Here is an 18,565-nt window from a genome sequence, read left to right on the forward strand (position 1 = left end):
TTGGTCTGCTGTGAATTTCTCTTGATTTTTTTTTTTCCTATATATTATTTTTACCATTGAACTCAATTTCTCTGTTGTTCAGTTTCTCACGATGAATGGCAAGTAGCCACTGCCTCTCCCCTCGGGTTCGGGTGAAGTCGGCACAGCACATTATTTGCAAATCAGCTTCATCCTCCTGACTGCTGGTTAAACTCAGGATGGCTTGAACCTGGGTCCTTCCCAAAATATCCATTTAGGCCACGTAATGATTCTAGCTATTTCATGCATAGAAGATAAAAGAAGATCTGCAATTTTTAAAGCTTTGAACCAAAAACTTGGGCAATCATAGAAAAAGGATTTAAAAACAACGTCCTGATGATACAAAGCTGGGAGAGATGTAGCCCTAAACCTCGCAGTAAAACCCTGTTTCTCTGCACTTTTATCAACAGCTCCACCCATGATCAGTGCATAAATCTACCTTCAGCACAGGATGTTGGAAAACTACCAAGGGACAGGAACGTCATCACGGCTGCTTGGTGAGAAGGGAAGGATGCACCTCCAGGTAGGGCTGGGACTTGGTATTCATCCTCTGTCCCCATCCATCATTTGAATTGTGCTAAACCTGCTTGTTGCATGGATTGGAGGGGGAGAAATAAGATTTTTGCAAGAGGGGGACCTCAGAATTGTTTCTTTAAACTTGTCTCAAGCCATGAATAAGTTGTTTGGGACCTGCTGTGCACCCAGTGGCTCTGGGATCTGTCTGACCAGGCAGATGGTGGCATTTTTCCTACTTTTGCTGTTGGTTTTCATCTACCTCATGGAAGTTTGTTACATGAGTTTGGCAGAGCTAGGGCAGCTCTGCCTCCACTCCCTGCAGCATCGCTCTGCCATTACCCCTCGCAGGGTCAACCCTAACATCATCTGTGACACTGCCCCTTCCTAAATGCTGTGGCTGCTTCTCAGGGCTTGTAGGAATGGCTGAGCAGGATGAAGCTGTGTTGGCTGCTGCTGCCGAGCAGCCTTTTCTGCGTGGGAGCAGAGCTAGGCTCTCCTACCAGGCTCTGCTAATCCAGCCTTGATCCACATACTTCAAACAGGAGCCTTGATTTAGGGATGTGCTGAGCACTTGTCTCTCCCAACAGGCTGCTGCAGTGCCTGTGAGGACAGCAGTGTGCCCCAAACCCTACTGGTTTTACTTTGTGCTGATTAGGATTGTTCCCTGGGCAGCTGCTGAGCAGGGGAAGGCTGAAGAGGAGCAGTGATGCTGGTGGGAGGCTGGTGGCTTCCTGAATTTTGGGTTTGTGGCTGTCTGACACCATTGAGCTGAGCCCTGACAAAGCCGCTGCCCCCAGAAGGCCAGCCCAGTGTGGTAACTGGATTACAGTCCTTACAGCCATCTTCTTAGGGAGAAAAAAGGGGTTTTCAGTCATACAGGATAGCTTTAAACTCTGTTTAAAGTGCTGCTGGACTTTCCTAAATAAGTGATGTGGTCCCAGAGCAAACAAGGCTCTAGAAGCTGGGTAATTCTTGGCAACATCTGTGTTGTAGGTGGGGAGTTCTCTCTGACACCCATTTCTGCGTTGATGGCTTTTGTGTTTTGTCTCCTGAGCAAGTGGTTAGAGACAATATCATCAATTAGCCTTCTTATACCCAAGTGCTAATACCAGTGAGCAGTCAGACTCATTGCCTCCACTGCAGCCCTTTCTTTTCATGGTGTTGGTCATCCCAATCTGCGCTTCTCCCTCAACATACTTAACGTTTGTTTCCTGTGGTGACCCCTGGGGGCTTGTGGTGGACAGATTGCTCTTGCTGGGGCTGGTTTCTGACTGGGGCCTCCTGGGAGACGGCTGTGTGGAGGGGTTGGGGTCTCTGGTGTGCAATGTGGGGAGGAAAACTGTGGTGGGAGCTGTGGGACCTGGTGTCCTGACATCTGTGCTGGAGCATGGCTGTGCCAGTGGCTAAACTGGGCAGAGTGAGGTGTGCTGGGGGCTGGAAGGAGCTGTGTATTTCACTGTTCGAGTGGGTCTTTCATGAACGTGTGTTGGCACCAGGGCTTCCTCACCCACAGGAGGAGCTGGGTATCTTGGTGAGGCAGCTTAGGTTGAGTGCTCCATCAGCACGTTTCCCCATGGCAGGAGATCCTCCATGGCCAGATCTGACTTCAGCTTTTCCCTGTACTTAAACACTTGTGCAGACCTGTTGGAGCCTGGCACCACAAGCCCGGTGATGTGCAGTGGTGGGCTTTGCTGTGCGCCCTGGGAGAGCTCCAGCACGCTGCTGAGCCCTGGGGAGATGTGTTCCAACCCCTTCCTTCCCATTTTATACATGATTGCTTGTTCTGCAGCACAACCCATGTGCTGTGTGCCCCCTCGTGCTGGGGAGCCCCCGTGTTAAGGTTGGGAAGCGTCGGGCACTGCTGTGTGTTCAATAGCTCAGTCCTTCAGAGCAAGGCAAGGGCTGAGTGTAACGCCTTCTAATGTTCCCACTTCCAATTATCCTCTTAATTACTCAATGAAATGCCCAATAAAACAAATCACTATAATTTCTATTTTATTCTCTGCCTTTCTCCATTTACTTAAGAGCACAGGACCCATTAAGGAGGCCCCCTCTCATCAGGGAATACTTTCCGATAGATCATACTTACCAAATGGCTTTATGTTCCTATCCTGCCTCTCGTCCTCGCTTCCTGTGCCAGTTTGCTAATTGCCAGAGACACCAGAGGCTGGGAAGCGCTGCCTCCCTTGCTGCCCATCCTGCTGAAGTCACAGTGCTGAGTTAGTGACATCCCCATGGCAATAAGTTTGTGACATCCCCATGACAACAGCCTGTGATGTCACTGCCCGAGATTACAACTTTTTGGAGCATTCAGGCAGCAGTGCTGAAATTCCTGGGCGCTCTCATGTCTTTAAATAGAGAGGGAGGGATTAAAATGCAGGGAAGCCTTTAAAATTGCTTTAGATTTCCCTTTTTATTTTTTATTTTTCCCAAGGGAGTGGGGATGGGGATTGCAGGGCTGCCACGAGCAATCCCTTCCTCTGTCCTGCAGCAAGCCCAGCTCCATCCTGCAAATCTAGGGGCTTGCTTATGGGGAGCTGAGCCCGCGCCAAAGGCAACTCCTGTGTGGGGGTCATCCCTCCAGTGTCCCTGGGGGCTGCAGGTGTCCCCTGCCCTGTGCATCTCCCTCTGGCTCTGCTTTGTGATGCTGTGAACCCGAAGCAAACCTGGGGTCTGCAGCCTCAGCTCTTCCCCAGACTGGTGTCTGCACTGGCTTCCTTTAGTGCTGTTGTCTAATATTCAAATATAATGTGGTGCTGCTCAGACATAGCCGGGGAGGGAGGGAGATTTGGGTGCATGCTTCTCTAGCAGCAGGGAAATCACCTTAAAAATCCAGCTCACGCAGCGAGGATGCACAAACCACATCCAAGCTGGCAGCCCCAAAACCTGCCTGGGGAAGCCACCTCACTGGTATTTCGCTAACTCATTTAGCCAGCAAAGCAAATCAAGCAGCGGAAGAATCAATCTCTTTTTATTTTAGTTTTTGTAAGGTGGGAATAAAAATGATGTTTCAAAGGCTGGCGTGTCTCGGCTGAGCGGCGGTGGGGAGCAGCCAGCACCGCAGAACATACTGTCCTGTCTCCCAGCTTCTCACATCATAACTTCTAAGCTGGGTTCAATAGAAATAAATGTTCAGTAGTTCCAGTGGTGGCCTTTGGAAATGGAGCTAATGGAACAAGGCAAAAAAAAAATCATTACACCGTTTTGACAAGCACTTAAATATTTAATGCTGTGCACAGCCTCATTGCAGGGAGCTCGGGGTGCACCTGCAGGAAGTGGTGCCCCTCGTTAGTGAGGGGGAGTCCTCCTGCAAATTAAGCAAACGAGATCTGAGCTGTGTGCTGGTAAACGAGCCGAGGGCGGCTCTGCCGGTGCTTCCCGGGATGGGAGCGTGGCAGCCGGCCAGTTCTTGGAGAGAGCCGGGAGGAGAAGGCGGGCTGCTGCCCCGAGCCGAGGAGGCTGCGGCGATTAAATAGGATCTGCTGAAATCCTTCCAAAGCGGGCTTAGGAATTAAGAGCTGTCAATGTCATGTTGAGGGTCACTCGCTGCAGGACACCTCCGGCCTCCCCTTGTGCTTCTGTTTAGCCCGGTCTGGGCATTAGGAAAGGCATCCTTTGGTTTGGAGCTCTTCCCCTCTGCTGTGGTAAGGCGAAATCTTGCCAAGGAGAGCTTCTGAAAAAGTTGCTTGGTGGAGGGTGAGGATGGGACCATTCACACCGGGCCTGGAGTTGCCTGAATTCAGGCACTGTGAGGAAGGTACCCTGCCAGAGGAGGGTGTTTTCCCCTCTGCCTTCCTCCTCATTTTTCTCAGCCAGGAAACGCTGGTTGCAGCAGGGAGATTTTCACACCTCATTAAAGCAGAGTGTCCAGCTCCAGGCAGCCATCAACCCCAATCAGAGCGATTTAAAAGGCTGCGCTTCCTTTAATCATCCGGAGATGCTCGGGTTTGGCGGTGGGAACAGACGCTCCCGTGTGAAGGGGATGGAGCCGCTGGAATGATGCTGACATGAGACCCGTGGCATCAAAAAGCAGCAGCTCCTCACCTGTTTGCTGGCCCAAGAGCAGACCTGGAGGATTAGGTCCTTCATTTGCTGTCTTGTTTCCCTTTGAGAAGCGCATGGCCATGGACCTGTGACTGCATGAGCAGCTCTGAGATGTACAGGCAGAAAACACCTCAAAAATAATACCAGCTGCAGCCAGAGCCCCGTGTGCTGAGCCATGCAAGCACACTGTGGCCATGTTTGTGCTCTACTTTCTCCTAAACACCTACAACCACAACACCTCCCCTTGCCCTTCTCCTAGCCCTGCATCAGCCCCACATGCTGCAGACATCACAGGTGGGGAGGGCAAACACATGAGAAACGAACATCCCAAAGTCACACGCGTGTTGTCTGCAGAAGGCGAGTGTTTTCCTCAAACATCCTGCACGTGCAGAGGTGCTTTCACCATGCCCACAGCTCAGCTTCCAATGGTATGACTTTCCCTGGAGCAACTTCATAAAGTGTCATTGTTTTTATCAGAATCTCCTGTGGTGGACTTCTGGTTTTAATTGAAGGAACTTATTTTAAAAAAGAAAAAAAGTTTTTTTCTAAGAAAGCAAACTTTTTTTTTTTTCCTGGGCAGGGGGAGCCTGCCCCCATTTTTCAGTACCCCTTCATGTCATTTGGCTGCCAGGTTGCTGGGCACAGGCTGTACCCCTAGGGCTGGTGTGCCCCACACGTGTTTTTGCCAGCAGCCATGCCATGGGACTGTGCATGCAAAGCCCCTACAGCCCACACCAGCACCCGCCAGGCAGCGTTGGCCACAGTTCTGCTAAAGGTTCCCAAAACCAGGGGCAACCTAGGCCAAGGATCTCAGCAATTTTGCCATTCAAGTCTGAGAGCTACGGACCTTATGCTTGTGAAGCAATTAGGTTGGTGTTCTGCCCTAACTGCTGCTCATTAGAGATCAATGGGGCCAAAGGCAACGGAGTAAGTGGCAGCCAGGACGTCCTTCTGGGCTTCGATTTGATCTCTGCCTTTCATGGTCCTCCCTTTTGTTCTTGATCATTGGTTTTAAAAGTGCATCTTTGACTGGAACGTGACAAAAATTTCACTTAGGCAGAGGGGATTTTGGCAAAAAGAGTTGGCCTTTTAGAGCTGCCCTCATCTGTTGGGCGAATGTGAAATGATTGTCCCTGACTGGAACGGATCCTCCGGAGCCGTGTTATTCCACCGGGAGGAGGTATTTTCACCCTTTTTCAACATGGATTATTTCTGTGACTGACTGTAATAGTTTCTTTGGTGGTATTAGGACTTGTTATGTCAGGATTTATTTCGGCATGAAGTGATTGTGCAGGCTGTAGGCCCGTAACTTGTCTTTGTGTGCTGAAACCCGGGAGGCCATCGCCTCCTGCGTCCTCCATGGATGTGGTGGAAGCAGCCTCTGCACAGCTGGGCTCGTGTCCCCAGGCCCGCTGCCACCCAATGCCTCTAACAGAGCGAATTTAAGGGAAAAAAAGTTATTATGAAAAGTTACTATGAAAGACATGGAAAAAAAAAAAAGTCTTGTAGGTCAAAAATTCATATAGAGAAGCCTCCTAGGAAGAGCAGAGGACCACAAAGGAGGGTTTGCACCTTCTGAGGAGTGGAGCAAGCACTGGGATCTCCCTGGTGTTAACAGCAGAAAATGCACATGTGGTTTGTACTGCAGTGATCCTGAGATATCTAAGAAAGGGCTATATTTGTCCTAAAACAAATGGTGTTGCTTGTGATGAAGCAGCGAAGCAGTAAGTTGATTAGCTAAGGCAATGTGTTGTGGCAGCTGGTACCTCTGGGAGCCCTTGGAGTTATGAATTGGTGGACCTGCTCCTCAATGCTGCAAGTGATGGGGATTTTGGCAGCCACTCCCCCATCAAACACTCCTTGTGCTCCACCAGATTTTGGAAGAAAAGATTCACTTAAAGCCCTGTGGTGCTGTCCCATGCCAGTTAAAAATTAATTGATAATACTGGCATTAAACTGGTTGCAGTTCTTCCAGATCTGTGAATAGCATTCCAATTATCAAGGATCTCTGGTTTGTGGTGCTCCTGTCTTACTGGGGGTTCAGAAAGGATTCAGTTCATGAATTTTGGTCTGTTCCGAGCAGCGGCTCCTCCAGCCTATACAGTCAGCCAGTCTTGAGGCCATTTTGGTTTTCCACTCTTAACTGATGACTTCCACGGGCAAAGACCAACTCAGATCAAATTTGGACGTGTAGAGATGGATGGTAGAGGTGATCTGAGCAGCTTGCATCGATTGAGATGGCCAAGGCATGGAAAATAGGATGTTGTGCATCCTAAAATCCTGACATGCTCAGTGTAGGGTGATAGGCAGCTCTGACCTCCTGAATCTGAAGTCTGGATCACATCCTTAGGAACATGACACAACAAGCAAGGCAGTCCTTCCATCCCACGTGTGACAACAGGGCTCCTGGAGGACCATGAGCAAGGGTCTGAGATAGGAGGCAGGCTGGCAGTCCATCCTTGTCTACTGCACGAGTCCAAGTTAGCCTCAGCTACTTTTTGGCAGCCGGATTCCCTGCTCCGGCAAGTGCTGGGCAGCTTGGGAGGTGGTAGGGAGAGGAACGCTCTGTTCAGCAGCTGCACATTCCATTAATTTAATGAGTTTTTTTCCTTTTTTTCTTTCTTTTTTTTTTTTTTTTTACAAGGCAGATGGTAAAATAGCTATTTTCTGTTGTCTAATAAATACCATCAGCAAGGCAGAAAATGTGCAATCTCGCCAAGTCTTTTCTGATTCCTTGCCCTCCTGTACCGATGCATTCCCCGTTCTCTGATGGGAGCCAATGGGGGTGGCTGGTGGGATGGGAGGGAGATGGGACGCGCAAGACAAGTCCGAAATTGCTGGCAGGACCAGCACAATAAAACTGCAGCTCGGCCTGATTGGGCAGAGCCTCTGTGTCCTGCTGGGAGAGCTGCACTCTGGCAGCCTTTGCCGATCCAATTCTCACTTCATCTGATTGCAGTAATAACAACTCACACAAATTTCCTGCCTCAACCTGAAATCTTCCAGCTCTGCAATGCAAATAATATAATGTGTGATGAGGAGCCCGATGACGGGGATAATAATAATAATAGTGATGATGCCTTTATTCAATGAATGAGTGAATCAAGCAAGCAAAAATAAATGGTATTCAGAGCTTGAAAATCAATAGGAAGAGAAATCAGGAGGAAATGCAGGGGGAATTGCATCTCTGGGGGAGTGCTGTCTTTAGGAATGGCATGAAGAAGCGATGAGCAAAGCCCTTTTGGGCTGGGTACTCCTTTTCAGCCTGTATTGCTCCTGGGCTCTCTCTTCTCCTGTGATTATGTTGCATTTGCTGAGCTTGCTTCTGCTCCGTGCCTGGTCCTAGGCTCCCTGTGATCTCTTTGGCCCCTTTGATTTATGGCTCTCGTGGGCTCTCTGATTGTGTCTAAGCAGTTGGCAGGCTACAGACCTGACCCAGGGTTGGGTAATAACTTGTCTTTTGTCCCATGCCCAGGAGGTTGGTCATAAAAAAAAAAATAAAAATAAATAAAAAAAAAAGCTCCAGACATCAATTTTCCTCTCCACCAGGATGGAATTGCAAAATGATGAGATGGTCTTTGCCCTCATTTATCTCCTCTTTCCCTTTCTCTTCCTCTTTTCATCTTTTTTTTTCTCCTTACCCTACTCTCATTGCTTTCTTCTTCACCCTCTTCTACTATCTGTTCCATCATTTATCAATCTCCCTTCCCTCTGTACATCTCTGCTTCTCCTCTCTCCCCTTCTTGCTCTCTTCTGCTTCATTTTTCTATGCATTTCTTTCCCATCTCAAATGCACCATGCTTTTTCTTGCTGTGCATAGCAGTTTGATATCCTCACCTGTAATAGCTTGCTAATGCAGTAATTCTACAAGAGACCCTTTAAAAACCCAAAGCCTTGACAAGCAGTGAAACTCACCTTTTAACTTGGCTTCCTCTTTATCGGGGATTCATTTCAGGCAGGATTTCCATGTGCACAGTTCTGCCTCTCTGTTAGTTAAAAAAAAAAAAAAAAAGGCTTAATTCCTGCAACAGGTGAATATGTTTCACAGCTCCGATGGGGCGGATATATTTCCCACTTCCTGCAGGTTTATGGGAGATTTAATCAGCTAACACTTCTCTTTGCTGAGTGTGTGTTTGAAGGGTTGTGTTACATACCTGTGTGCGCACAGATCTCCTGGGGAATGCCCTTGTTCACCAGCGGGGTATTCCCAGGAAACCTTCGCAGTATCCAAGGGATTTTTCCTCTCTGGAGGGAGGCTGCATAGGATTGGAGCTGATGTCCTGCTCTCTCAGGTGGTGCTGGCATGGTTGAGGTGACTAAATAATCTGTCCCAATGTCACCAGTGCCAGTCCCTGCCCCAGGTATCTCAGATGCTTGTGCCTGGCTCGTGGACTCTCCCAGCCCTCCTGTCTGCTCCTCCAAGCAGAGCTTGCTCAGGCAGTGCCCCTTCTCTGGGCTCTGAGTGGTGTCTTCCATAATCCTAAAGAAAAAGTGCCACTTCCAGCACCTCCAGCAAGATGTGCTGTAAGGAAACACCAGCCTCCTAAAGCACTCCCTATCCCTACTGCCATATGGGCCTGGGGATGGGGAGAATGAAGAAACCAGGCTATTCTACCAGACTGCGAGTGTTGCAGAAGGACAGACGTTCCTTGGGCCCTGCCATCATCACCCTGCTGGTCCCCAGGTGTGGTTGGGATGGGCAGTGCTGGATGTGGTGTGCAGTGTGTGCAGGAACAGCAGGGGTGGTGGTGCCTCAGGGGGGATGTGCAGTGGGGTGCAATAGGCAGCGATCAGCCCTCAAAGCCAGTCCAAGGAGAGCAAGCAGCAAGAAATGGGCTGCCAGCTCCTGGTTTGGGATTGCCAGCTAATCCCAGGATGGAAAGCCCAAGTTTCATCCTTGCTGAGCAATGGCAGGGAGCGGGGAGATGTGACTTGCAAATCTTCCTGGCAGGCTCTTTTCTGGGCAGCGGTAATCTGGAATAATTCCCCTTGACAGGTCGCCAGGTTTAGTCTCAGAGGATGGGGCAGGGGATAATACAGCATGGCCAGTGCCAGGTATTGAAGGAACTCTAAACACATTGCAAGCATGGAGCTCTTTCCATTTCACACACAGGAAGGCTGTGGCCCTGAGAAGTGGTGAAGTTTCTATACAAATCACCCCAGGGACCATAGTTCAGGTTTATATTTAAAAAGCTCTGAGGCAATGGTTAGCTCCACTTCCCTGGTAAAGCAGTAGAAATTGTCTTTTCTAAGAGAATGATCCAAAAAGCAATGAGGTCAAGGGCCAGCCTGTGCCATGATTGCTGTAGCTTTGGCATTCTGCTTGTGAAAGAACAAAAATACTTGATTTAGGAATTTAGTACTCAGATGCTGCAGAACCCTTTAGGAGCACACAGAATCCATAGGGCCTGAACTTCAGCCCTTCAGCTTCCCTGAGACTCTTGGCCAGGCTCTTGATCCAACAGAGATTTTGCTCAGGACCAGGTAAACCTCAACACGACGGCATTTTTCAACAGCAAAAGCTAGCCAGCTCTGTGCAAATCAAGGTCTTCAGCAAAAAAGATGGCCAGAGGAAGAGGAGAGAGTCTGCAGATAGAAAGAAAAGGTATCAAAAGATTGCAGTGAGACGTATTGCCTTGCTCGCTGAGTTGTGGGGTGTCCTTCATGCGTTGCCGAGTGCAGCAGTAGTTGCCATCTGGCCCATCTTCATCATCTTAATGATCCTCACCAAAACAGGTATGAGGGGTCAGAGATCCCTGTTAGAGGGACAGGTTTCTGGGCAGAAAATGGCCCAAGGAAGTCTGCAGCCTGCTTTGTAGTTTAATGTGGTGTCCAAATTCCCTTCACCAAGCAGTGTCAGACCAGAATTCAGGGCAGTCAGAGGCTCTGCATCCTGTCGACCAGCAGGATCCAGGTGTGGATGCCAGCATTAAATAACTACAGCTGCTTGGACAGACCTTGCAAAAACAATAGAGCCAAACTCTTTGCAATAGTGGCAGCCAGCCTAATGGGGGGCAGTGGGCATGAGAGCAGCTTGGGAGGTTCAGGATGGTCCTGCACAAAGAAATATGCACTAGGAGTGTGGTGAAGCAGAAGAGGCCAAAGAGATGGTGAGATCTCCTACTCTGGGGATCTCCAGGACTCATCCACACTAAGCTGTGGTTGGTCTAATGTTAGAGGTGATCGTGGAGATAACTCAGAAGGGAGCTCGCTCTCACGTCTGAAGGACAAGGAGGGGACTTTTCCTGCCCTGGTCCCCAGCGGCATGGCTGAATCAGACTTGCCAGCCCAAGCCGTTGCGTGCCTGAGTGTTGAGAAGAGAGCCAGGCTTGAAATGTCACCTGATTATAGCTGATAAGTGAGGTTTGTTGCAGCAAAGCAGGTCTGTCTGTCTCTTTGTTCCCCAGAGGGGCAAGTTCTTCAGCAAAAATGAGCAGGTATGGCTGGGGGAATGGAGTTAACCGAAACGTCCGCCAGGGAGCCAAGGTGTTGGCATTTAGCTGGAGAGGAGGAAACATCTAGTTTTCTTCTGGGAGAAAACATACACACACAAGAAAACAGTATTTTCTCAGGCTGGAAGCCAGAAGCTCCAGAAACACTGGATTCTGTTGGTCAGGGCTGTGGCAGATGAGCTGGTGCTTTCCTTTCGAGGAGGATAGCCTGGAAAAATTGAGGATGTGACATCAGTTCCCTATTTGCAGAGAATATATTTTATTTTAGAGATGATGGGGGCTGATGTGTGAGGTGGTGGTGGCTGCTCTCCCTCAAGCAAGAGGAACAGGTGGCTCTCAATAAATACAGCCGGGGAGTCCCACTACTGTCTATCAGAAATGGCACTGCCTTTAGCTCCCTGCTGGGAGAGGGACTCCCGTGTTTTGGTTAGCTGGCTGTGGCCCATTTTATGGAGGCAGCAGGCAGTGCTAGCGCAGCAAACCCCAATTAGTTCTGGAAGCGGCATGCACAGCATTGAACTCGCTGCTGTTTCCCTCCCCAAGGCAACAGCAGGGAAACCAGGCTTGAAAATGGGCTGATTCCCTGGGCGGGCACCGAGCACACAGTCCTTCAGCTGGTTCCTGTGGATTTCTGGAGAGGAGCAGAGGCTCCATCCTGCCCTGGGAGGATGTTTCACTGCTGGTTCAAGAGCCCAGAGCTGGCAGCACTGGGCTGCAATAATTCCACGGTGGTGTTGTGGATGCCAGCCACTTCTGGAGCTTGAAACCCCAGTCAGGTCCTAAACCATCTCTAGCAAGCTCTGTCTTCTTCCAGATGCAAGCACCAAAGTCCTCATTCCCAACTGCATTCCCACCTTTACCAGCTTTCTCCTAGATGGGTTGATAGCAGCTGGGTAGCACATCCCTATTGGCCAAAAAGCCATTTTAAAGCAGGTTTTACTGAGGATACTGAGGTGTTCACCTGCTCCACTTGCTGCTGGGTTATCCAGGATTGTGCTGGACCTGTCCATGAGAGCTGCATGGCTTCAGGACCGGCACTTTCCCCCACCCTTAGCCATCAGTCTTCCCCTTCTGTTGCCTGGATGTGAAACCCTCCCTCCAAATCAGCTTCTGGGCTGCAATGAGGAACGGATGGAGCAGAGGGGATGCTTAGCTATCAAAGAAATCCTTTTACTGGGAGGCAGATTCAGGCGTGAGTGAGATTTCAGCAAATTGCACCACATTTCTGTATAGAGCAGCATCACCCGACGGGGGATGTTTTGCTGCAGATGCTCCTTCCCTGCAGCAGTGGGGCCCCCTGAGCCCAGTGCTGGCCCAGCAGCGTCCCTGCCTTCCAGCTCCCCGCTCTGGGGATTTGCCTCGTTAACTTCCTGATAAGTTGAGAGTCCATTGCTGACTCTTAAGAAATCAGCAGCAATGCCAACCCTTCATACAAGAGTAAAAATAGCCCTAATAATTTAGGCAATTAGTTAATTAGCCTCATTTACTTGAAAGCACAGTGTGGCGTGGGAAGATTTTGCCACTGTTTTTGTTAAGCTTTTTCCCGTTCGCTTTGTTTGCTTTTCCCTTGCCATTTTTTTCCTGCTCCCTGACATAGATATAGGGACCCGAGATGATTTGATGTGGCGTGTGTGGGGAGGTGAATTCAGGCCGGGGCAGGATGCTGCCCGGAGCTGGGGCAGGGCTGGTCCTGGTCCCCAGGCTCAATGTGGTCTTGTCTCATATTGGAAGCACTTTTTAGGGCTTTTTACATCTCAAAGAGGAATGTTACCAAGAAAAGGTGGTCCCTGCTAGGGTTGTGGTGCGAGAGGAGCACTGACCGATTTGGCTGCCACTTTTTGACCATTGCCTTTCATGGTACAGCTGAGTGTCTCTGCTCCTCCTGTTGTCAGCCGTGTTGTGGCACACCCTGTCCCTTTCCCATTGAATACAATTTTTAGCCTCCCACTTGGCTAAACCAGCGCGGGGTCTCCAGAGCAGCCTGGAGCTCCCATCCTCTGCCACACTCTGCACTGAGCCGTTCGTAGCACCCCCTGCTTGCGCCCAGCTCGACCAGTCCGTATCGGTCCTTGTTTAGTCCTTAGACGAGAACCGACAGGGAAAAGAGGCAAGAAAAAGAAGGCATTTTTCGGGGGGAACAGAGATGCTACAGTAGCAGAGGGGTCAAGGCAGAGAGACCAGAACGATCCCTGCACAAGCAATCCCTGTGCCAGTCCTCCCTCTCCCAGGCAAGCGCCTGCCACCAGAGCAGGACGGAGTGGTAATGCTCTCCCAGGTAACTGTCACGCTTAATCCCAGGAACAAGCACAAGCAGATGCTTGAAAAGAGCTTGACAGCCTGAATGGCTCAGAATTCATTTTTTTAAGGCAGGGGACTCTGTGTTAAGCAGGGAAGAAGAGAGATTTGTGCTGCTGAAAGAGCAAGAGGCAGGGAAGTGTGGAAATCAGCCCTGCGAGCCAGTCCCTGAGAGCCATGGGAGCGATGTGCCATGCTTGCTAGCAGAGGAGAGGATTTTGGTTAGCTTGCTGTTGCATGGAGGACACTGAGGAAGATTTTACATCTCCAGATCCTGTAACCTGCACAAGTCTTGTCCCCTGGCAGCTCTCTGGGGCTGCCAGCACCAAGTTCCCCAGGGTGAGCAGGACGTTGCTGCTGTGCACAGGAGGCGGTGGCATCCGTCTCTGTCCTGGCAGGGGCAGGTGACTGCAGAGCCTTGTTCATTGCCAAATATTTGAAGCCTCTGGAGGCATTCAGAAAAGGGCCATTTCATTCTGATTTAGCAGGTCGAGACATCATTAGGGATGAAAATTGTCCTGGCGATTAAGGGAAATGGGGCAGGGCTATAGAAGGCTATCTGCCAGCTCTGTGGTGACCACGTCCCTGTGTCTTCATTGCCCCCACCCAGCCGCTGTGGACCACACGTAGTCTCCAGGAAGAGCTGCTGGAAACCTTCATCTTTGCCCCTTGCTTGGCCACAGCAGGGTTGGGGAGAGCTGGTGGTCAGGTCCCCACTGTCCTCCCATACCTCTGCCTCACGTGAGTCGCGTCTGCTCTCGTTATCCACAGGGGGAGCTGAATGAAATGTCTTCCTGAATTATTTCTGAAGATATTAGATCTCCTCAGATTGTTCATCTTCCCCAGAAATGACAGCTCCCAGGCACCTGGGAATAAATGGTGCCTTGGAACAATTTCATTGTTTCTATTCCGGGCAACAGGAATTCCTCAGATCTCGACATCAGTCCTCAAACCCTGGTGTGTTAGCATAACCTCCAGACAGCTACGAGTTTCTTGACCCAGAAAAAGGCTGGGATTTATTGTGAACCCTGGGAGACCGGTGTGCCTGCAGCCCGTGTGCCCTACCGGTGCGCGGCGTTTTATGTGCTCCTCCAGTGGAACCGGCTGGAGTTCCCTTGTCAAAGCCGTTCTCCGTCAGCAAATGCCACCTCCACGGAAGGGGCTTTTGTGTGTGAAATCAAATCAGCGTTGATTAATTTTCGTTTTGGAAAAGAGGACAAAAAAGACCTGTTAAAAATGTCAAGATGCCTTCTTTTTCATTCTTGCAAGAAGAGCTTCGATTTTTTTCTCTCTTAATGACCTTTTGTTTAAAGCCTTTGTGTTTTATAAGAAGTATTCAAAAAGAGATGAAGCAAAATGAAGTGTTAAGTATCTTTTGAAGCAAAATTTGTCCATTTCCATGATTTTATTTTGCACTTAATGAGAGGAATTGCATTTCATTTCTCTCTGAATTTTTGCCCTAAGCCGAGCCTGCTTCCCAAGCTCTGCCCTGGCTGACACATGCCAGCCTCTCCCCCTACATCGTGAGCTGCAGGGACAGCTCTGACTGCTGCCTTGACCCTGCTCATGTTGCCCAAACCCCCTCCAGCTGATGGGGCTGGAGCCGAGAGCGGGGTCAACCCTTTTAGCCCTGCTCGGGGCCAACACTGCTCTTGTCAGGGTCAGAGCCGTAGTGGTGACCTGCAGCCGAATCCCCTCTCTTCTCCTGGAGGTGCTACGTGTGTGTTTTCTCAGCTTTTTTATTTTCCTTGTCACGCTGAGGAGCTGTGTTGAGCCGTGATGCCGGCATCTCCTCCCTCCCCGCTGCCACCTTCACGAGGACGTTGTCTCACGCTGAGCGCTGCATTCCCTGGCAAGTCGACCTCATCACAAAACTTACAAAAAACTGCCTTGGCTGCTCATTACTTTTTTTTAATGAGTGTCTCATATGGCTGGCTAAATTGGACCGGAGTCTGGCGCAAAGGATACTCTGCCCTGCAAGCCAGGGGTGATGCAGCAGCAGGGGGGTACGACACGGAGCCCTCCTTGTTAGGTGATGCAGGAGCCCGGGATCGCATGGTGAGGGATGTCCTCATGGAGAGAAGGCATCAACCTTCAACCCTGCAACAGTTTCACTGTATGCAGTTGTGCAAAGTGAGTGTAAATCATCCCCGACCCTTGTGTAGCCCTGGTTGTGCAGCACGGTGTGCCCTGTGCACGCTTCAGCTGCGGGGTGGAAGCAGGAGAAGGGGGCAGCAATGTGCAGGCCACTGGGGCAAAGCTTTCACCACCTATTTTTAGAGCTGTTCCACATTGTTTCACACACATTAAGAGTTTCTTTTTTTTCTTTTCTTTCTTTCTTTTTTTCTTTTTTTTTTTTTTTTTTTTTTTAATCCTGGCAAAAAGGTTTTTTGACCCACATAAAAGGGTTTGCATAGAGCTTTTGCATCCTTCAAAATCGTTCATAAAACATAAAAAAAAATAATAAAAAAAATTGTTTCCTGTTACTTGTTACTCAAATCTAATGGAAAAAAAAAAAAAAAGTTCCCTCTCTTTCTGTTAGTTTTCCTCCCCTCATTTCCCTTTTTTCTCACTCTGAGTAAAAAGCATGGTAGTGGGAGGGAAAGGAGAGAGCAGTCATTAAAGAAAGCCGAATATTTCTCCTTTCCACTTGAAAGAACCAGAGCTGAACTGGATGATGTTCTTTCAACTTTAAAAAGAAATCAGGAGAAAGTTTTGTCTGAAAAGGAAAACACAAACGTTTCCAGTGAAAATGCTTTGAGGGAAGAGCATCGTTTCTCTTCCCCATCCCCAAGGGATGCTCTCAGTGGTACAATGGTAGCAAGAGCAGCACAGGTCGCAGCAGCAAGTGTCCGGGCACCTCCCTGGGGCTGTGACTTCCCTGCTGGTGCTCGGGGAATCACACAGCACACAGGGGATATGGAGCTGAAGTTGGAATCAGGCACGTCTGCGCTGCTGGAGTAACGAACCCACACGGACAGCATTAACCTCTGGAGCTGGAACTGTGCCCATCCGCGGGGCATGAGCACTTGCTCCCCTGGTTAATGAAATCTCCTGCCTTAATTGAGGCTACGAGGGACAGTTTCAAAGTCATCAAGCCTCGATTAAAGCTGTCTCTCTTCCCCTTGCACGGAGCAGAGCTCTCTGGTTTTGGTTTCCCTGGCAGTGTGTCCCTCTCTGCCTTCTCCCACTTATGTCTCTGGCTGGGATTCCTCCTCCCAGCACTCGGGGGGCCGAGCAGGGCTCGTCTGCCTCCAACAAGTCACTGCCGAGCCCAAGGAAGGCATTAGCTGCCTGACCTGGTTCCAGCCAGGTGTGAAAAGATCCGGTGGCTCTGGCTCCGCTTCACCTTCCCCGGCCGTGTGAGGAGAGGCAGAAGGCTTCTCTTCTCTCCACCAGTTTGCGTCATCCAGGTCTATAGAAAAAAAAAAAAAAAAAGAGGGGAGAGGAGAGGATAGACAGGAGAGAACCATTCATGGGGAAAGCTGGGCAGATTAAAAGGCATTTGCAGGGCTGCAAGAAAGTAAAACCCTTCAATTAGCTGTCTGCCCGAGGAGCTGAGCAGGAAGGGATAAAAGCTGAGATGCTCTTGCAGATGCAAGAGGAAATTCTCCTGCTTCTTGGGGACTTGTGCAGTCCTAAATTAGCGCTCGGAGCATGGGAGCTTTGCCATGGCGAGGGCTGGTGTTCATCATGGAGCACGTCCTGGGGAGGTGATGGGGCTGTGGGGCAGCTCAGGAGGGCTCATACCCCAATCCTCGTCCTCCAGAGCCCATCCCATACCTGCACCTCCCATCTATCAGCACACAGCCCCCCCACACCAGTGCTTTGGGGTGCTTGTCACCTTTTTGTGCAACAAATGGGGCACCTGGGAAGGGAAGGAGCAGCTGCTCTGCCTCCCCGGGGCTGCAAGCATCCGCTCCTCACGCACACGCACACAGGCTCCCTTTACCTAACAAACAATTATTTAACAAAGTATGCAAATAATATAATTACTGTTATTTGTTTAGCTGTTATAAGTGTTTGAAATGTAAATGTCAACTTTGGGATTTTTGCAGGGTATGTGTGTGTTGTTGTTGGCTTTCTCTCTCTCTCTCTCTCTCTCTCTCGTGTGTTCTCCCTGGGTTGCAATTTGATGAATTTCTCCTTGTCCTAGGAAAAAAAAAAAAAAAAGCTAATGTGATTTCTCTGCGATTACAGCAGAAGACGACAAAGCGGGGATTACTCACAGTAACTTCTCTTACTTAGCAGCTCTGAGTGGGAGGCAGGATTCATTACACCGAGCAGAGAGACAAAGAGGAAGCGTCGCGCAGCCGGCTGCTTGTGTCTGCCGCGGCGATGTCCTCGCCAGTGCCAGGGCTTCCCTCCTGGGCAGGCACGGGGTCAGCAGGCAGTGGCTGCGATACCAGAACCTTTGCAGAAGGTTTTCAGGGTCCTCCTGTCTTGTTGCAACCCCGCTGTGCGGTCTGAAACGTGGTTTTCGAGGAGGTGATGTTTTCTGTGCGGGAGGCTGGAGGAGCAGGTATCACCTACAGCTGCCCCGGTATGGATTTACCTCGAGCATGTTCTGCTAGGCTGTTTTCCTAGGATATATCCCACCGTCTGGGCTGGGGTTTTGCTGTAAGTCGAACGCTGAGGTGGTCATCCATAGGTCACAGCCTGCAGTTCGGGCAATCGATCCAAGGCTTGTTACCGTCACCGGCGCAGGGCTCGGGGAACCTGTCAATGCTGTCGATGCTATCGAGCGGTTTTTGCAGCCCAGGCTCAGCTGCCGGTCTGTTCCAGGAAGGCTGCTCCAGACAGGGCAGGGCCCCTGGGACTGCAGCACCTCTGCTGCCTGCTCACAGCATCCCAAAACTGCCAGCAGGGACCAGATCATCCCTGGGCTTGTGACCTCTCCCAGCTGCACAGCTCCAGGAGGAATCCAGTTGGACGCATCAGCCGGCAGCAGGCCTGGCTCCAGCTCTCTGCTCGCTTGGCTCAGATACCAACCTGGATGCTTGGAATAAAACAGAAAGGCTGCGGTGCTGCCCTGTGTGCCACCCAGCATCCCCTTCAGGGTGATCGTGGGTTTTGTGTGAACCCCAAGGCAGGAGAGGGATGAGGAGCTTCCATCCCCGGTGTGACCCAGGGGAACTGGGTGGAACATGACAGTGGGGCCGTGGGGTGGAGCCGGCAGAGCTGCTTGTTTCTTAATTGCAAAGACAGGAATCCAGTGACCTTCGGTGGATTTCATAGCC

At 50.2% G+C, this 18,565-nt stretch overlaps 1 protein-coding gene across 5 annotated transcripts in view; it reads left to right on the top strand.

Annotated features, from left to right (window-relative positions):
- The window catches only part of ELFN1 (extracellular leucine rich repeat and fibronectin type III domain containing 1), a 97,770-nt gene that overhangs the window by 20,494 nt on the left and 58,711 nt on the right, over positions 1-18,565 (top strand). For all 5 annotated transcript variants that reach the window (XM_027469065.3, XM_027469064.3, XM_027469066.3 and 2 more), the window contains exon 2: positions 429-541. The gene's annotated coding sequence lies outside the window, so the exon portion shown is untranslated. The remainder of the gene's footprint in view (positions 1-428; positions 542-18,565) is intronic.

This window comes from Anas platyrhynchos, chromosome 15 (assembly GCF_047663525.1).
Source record: "Anas platyrhynchos isolate ZD024472 breed Pekin duck chromosome 15, IASCAAS_PekinDuck_T2T, whole genome shotgun sequence".
NCBI lineage: Eukaryota > Metazoa > Chordata > Aves > Anseriformes > Anatidae > Anas > Anas platyrhynchos.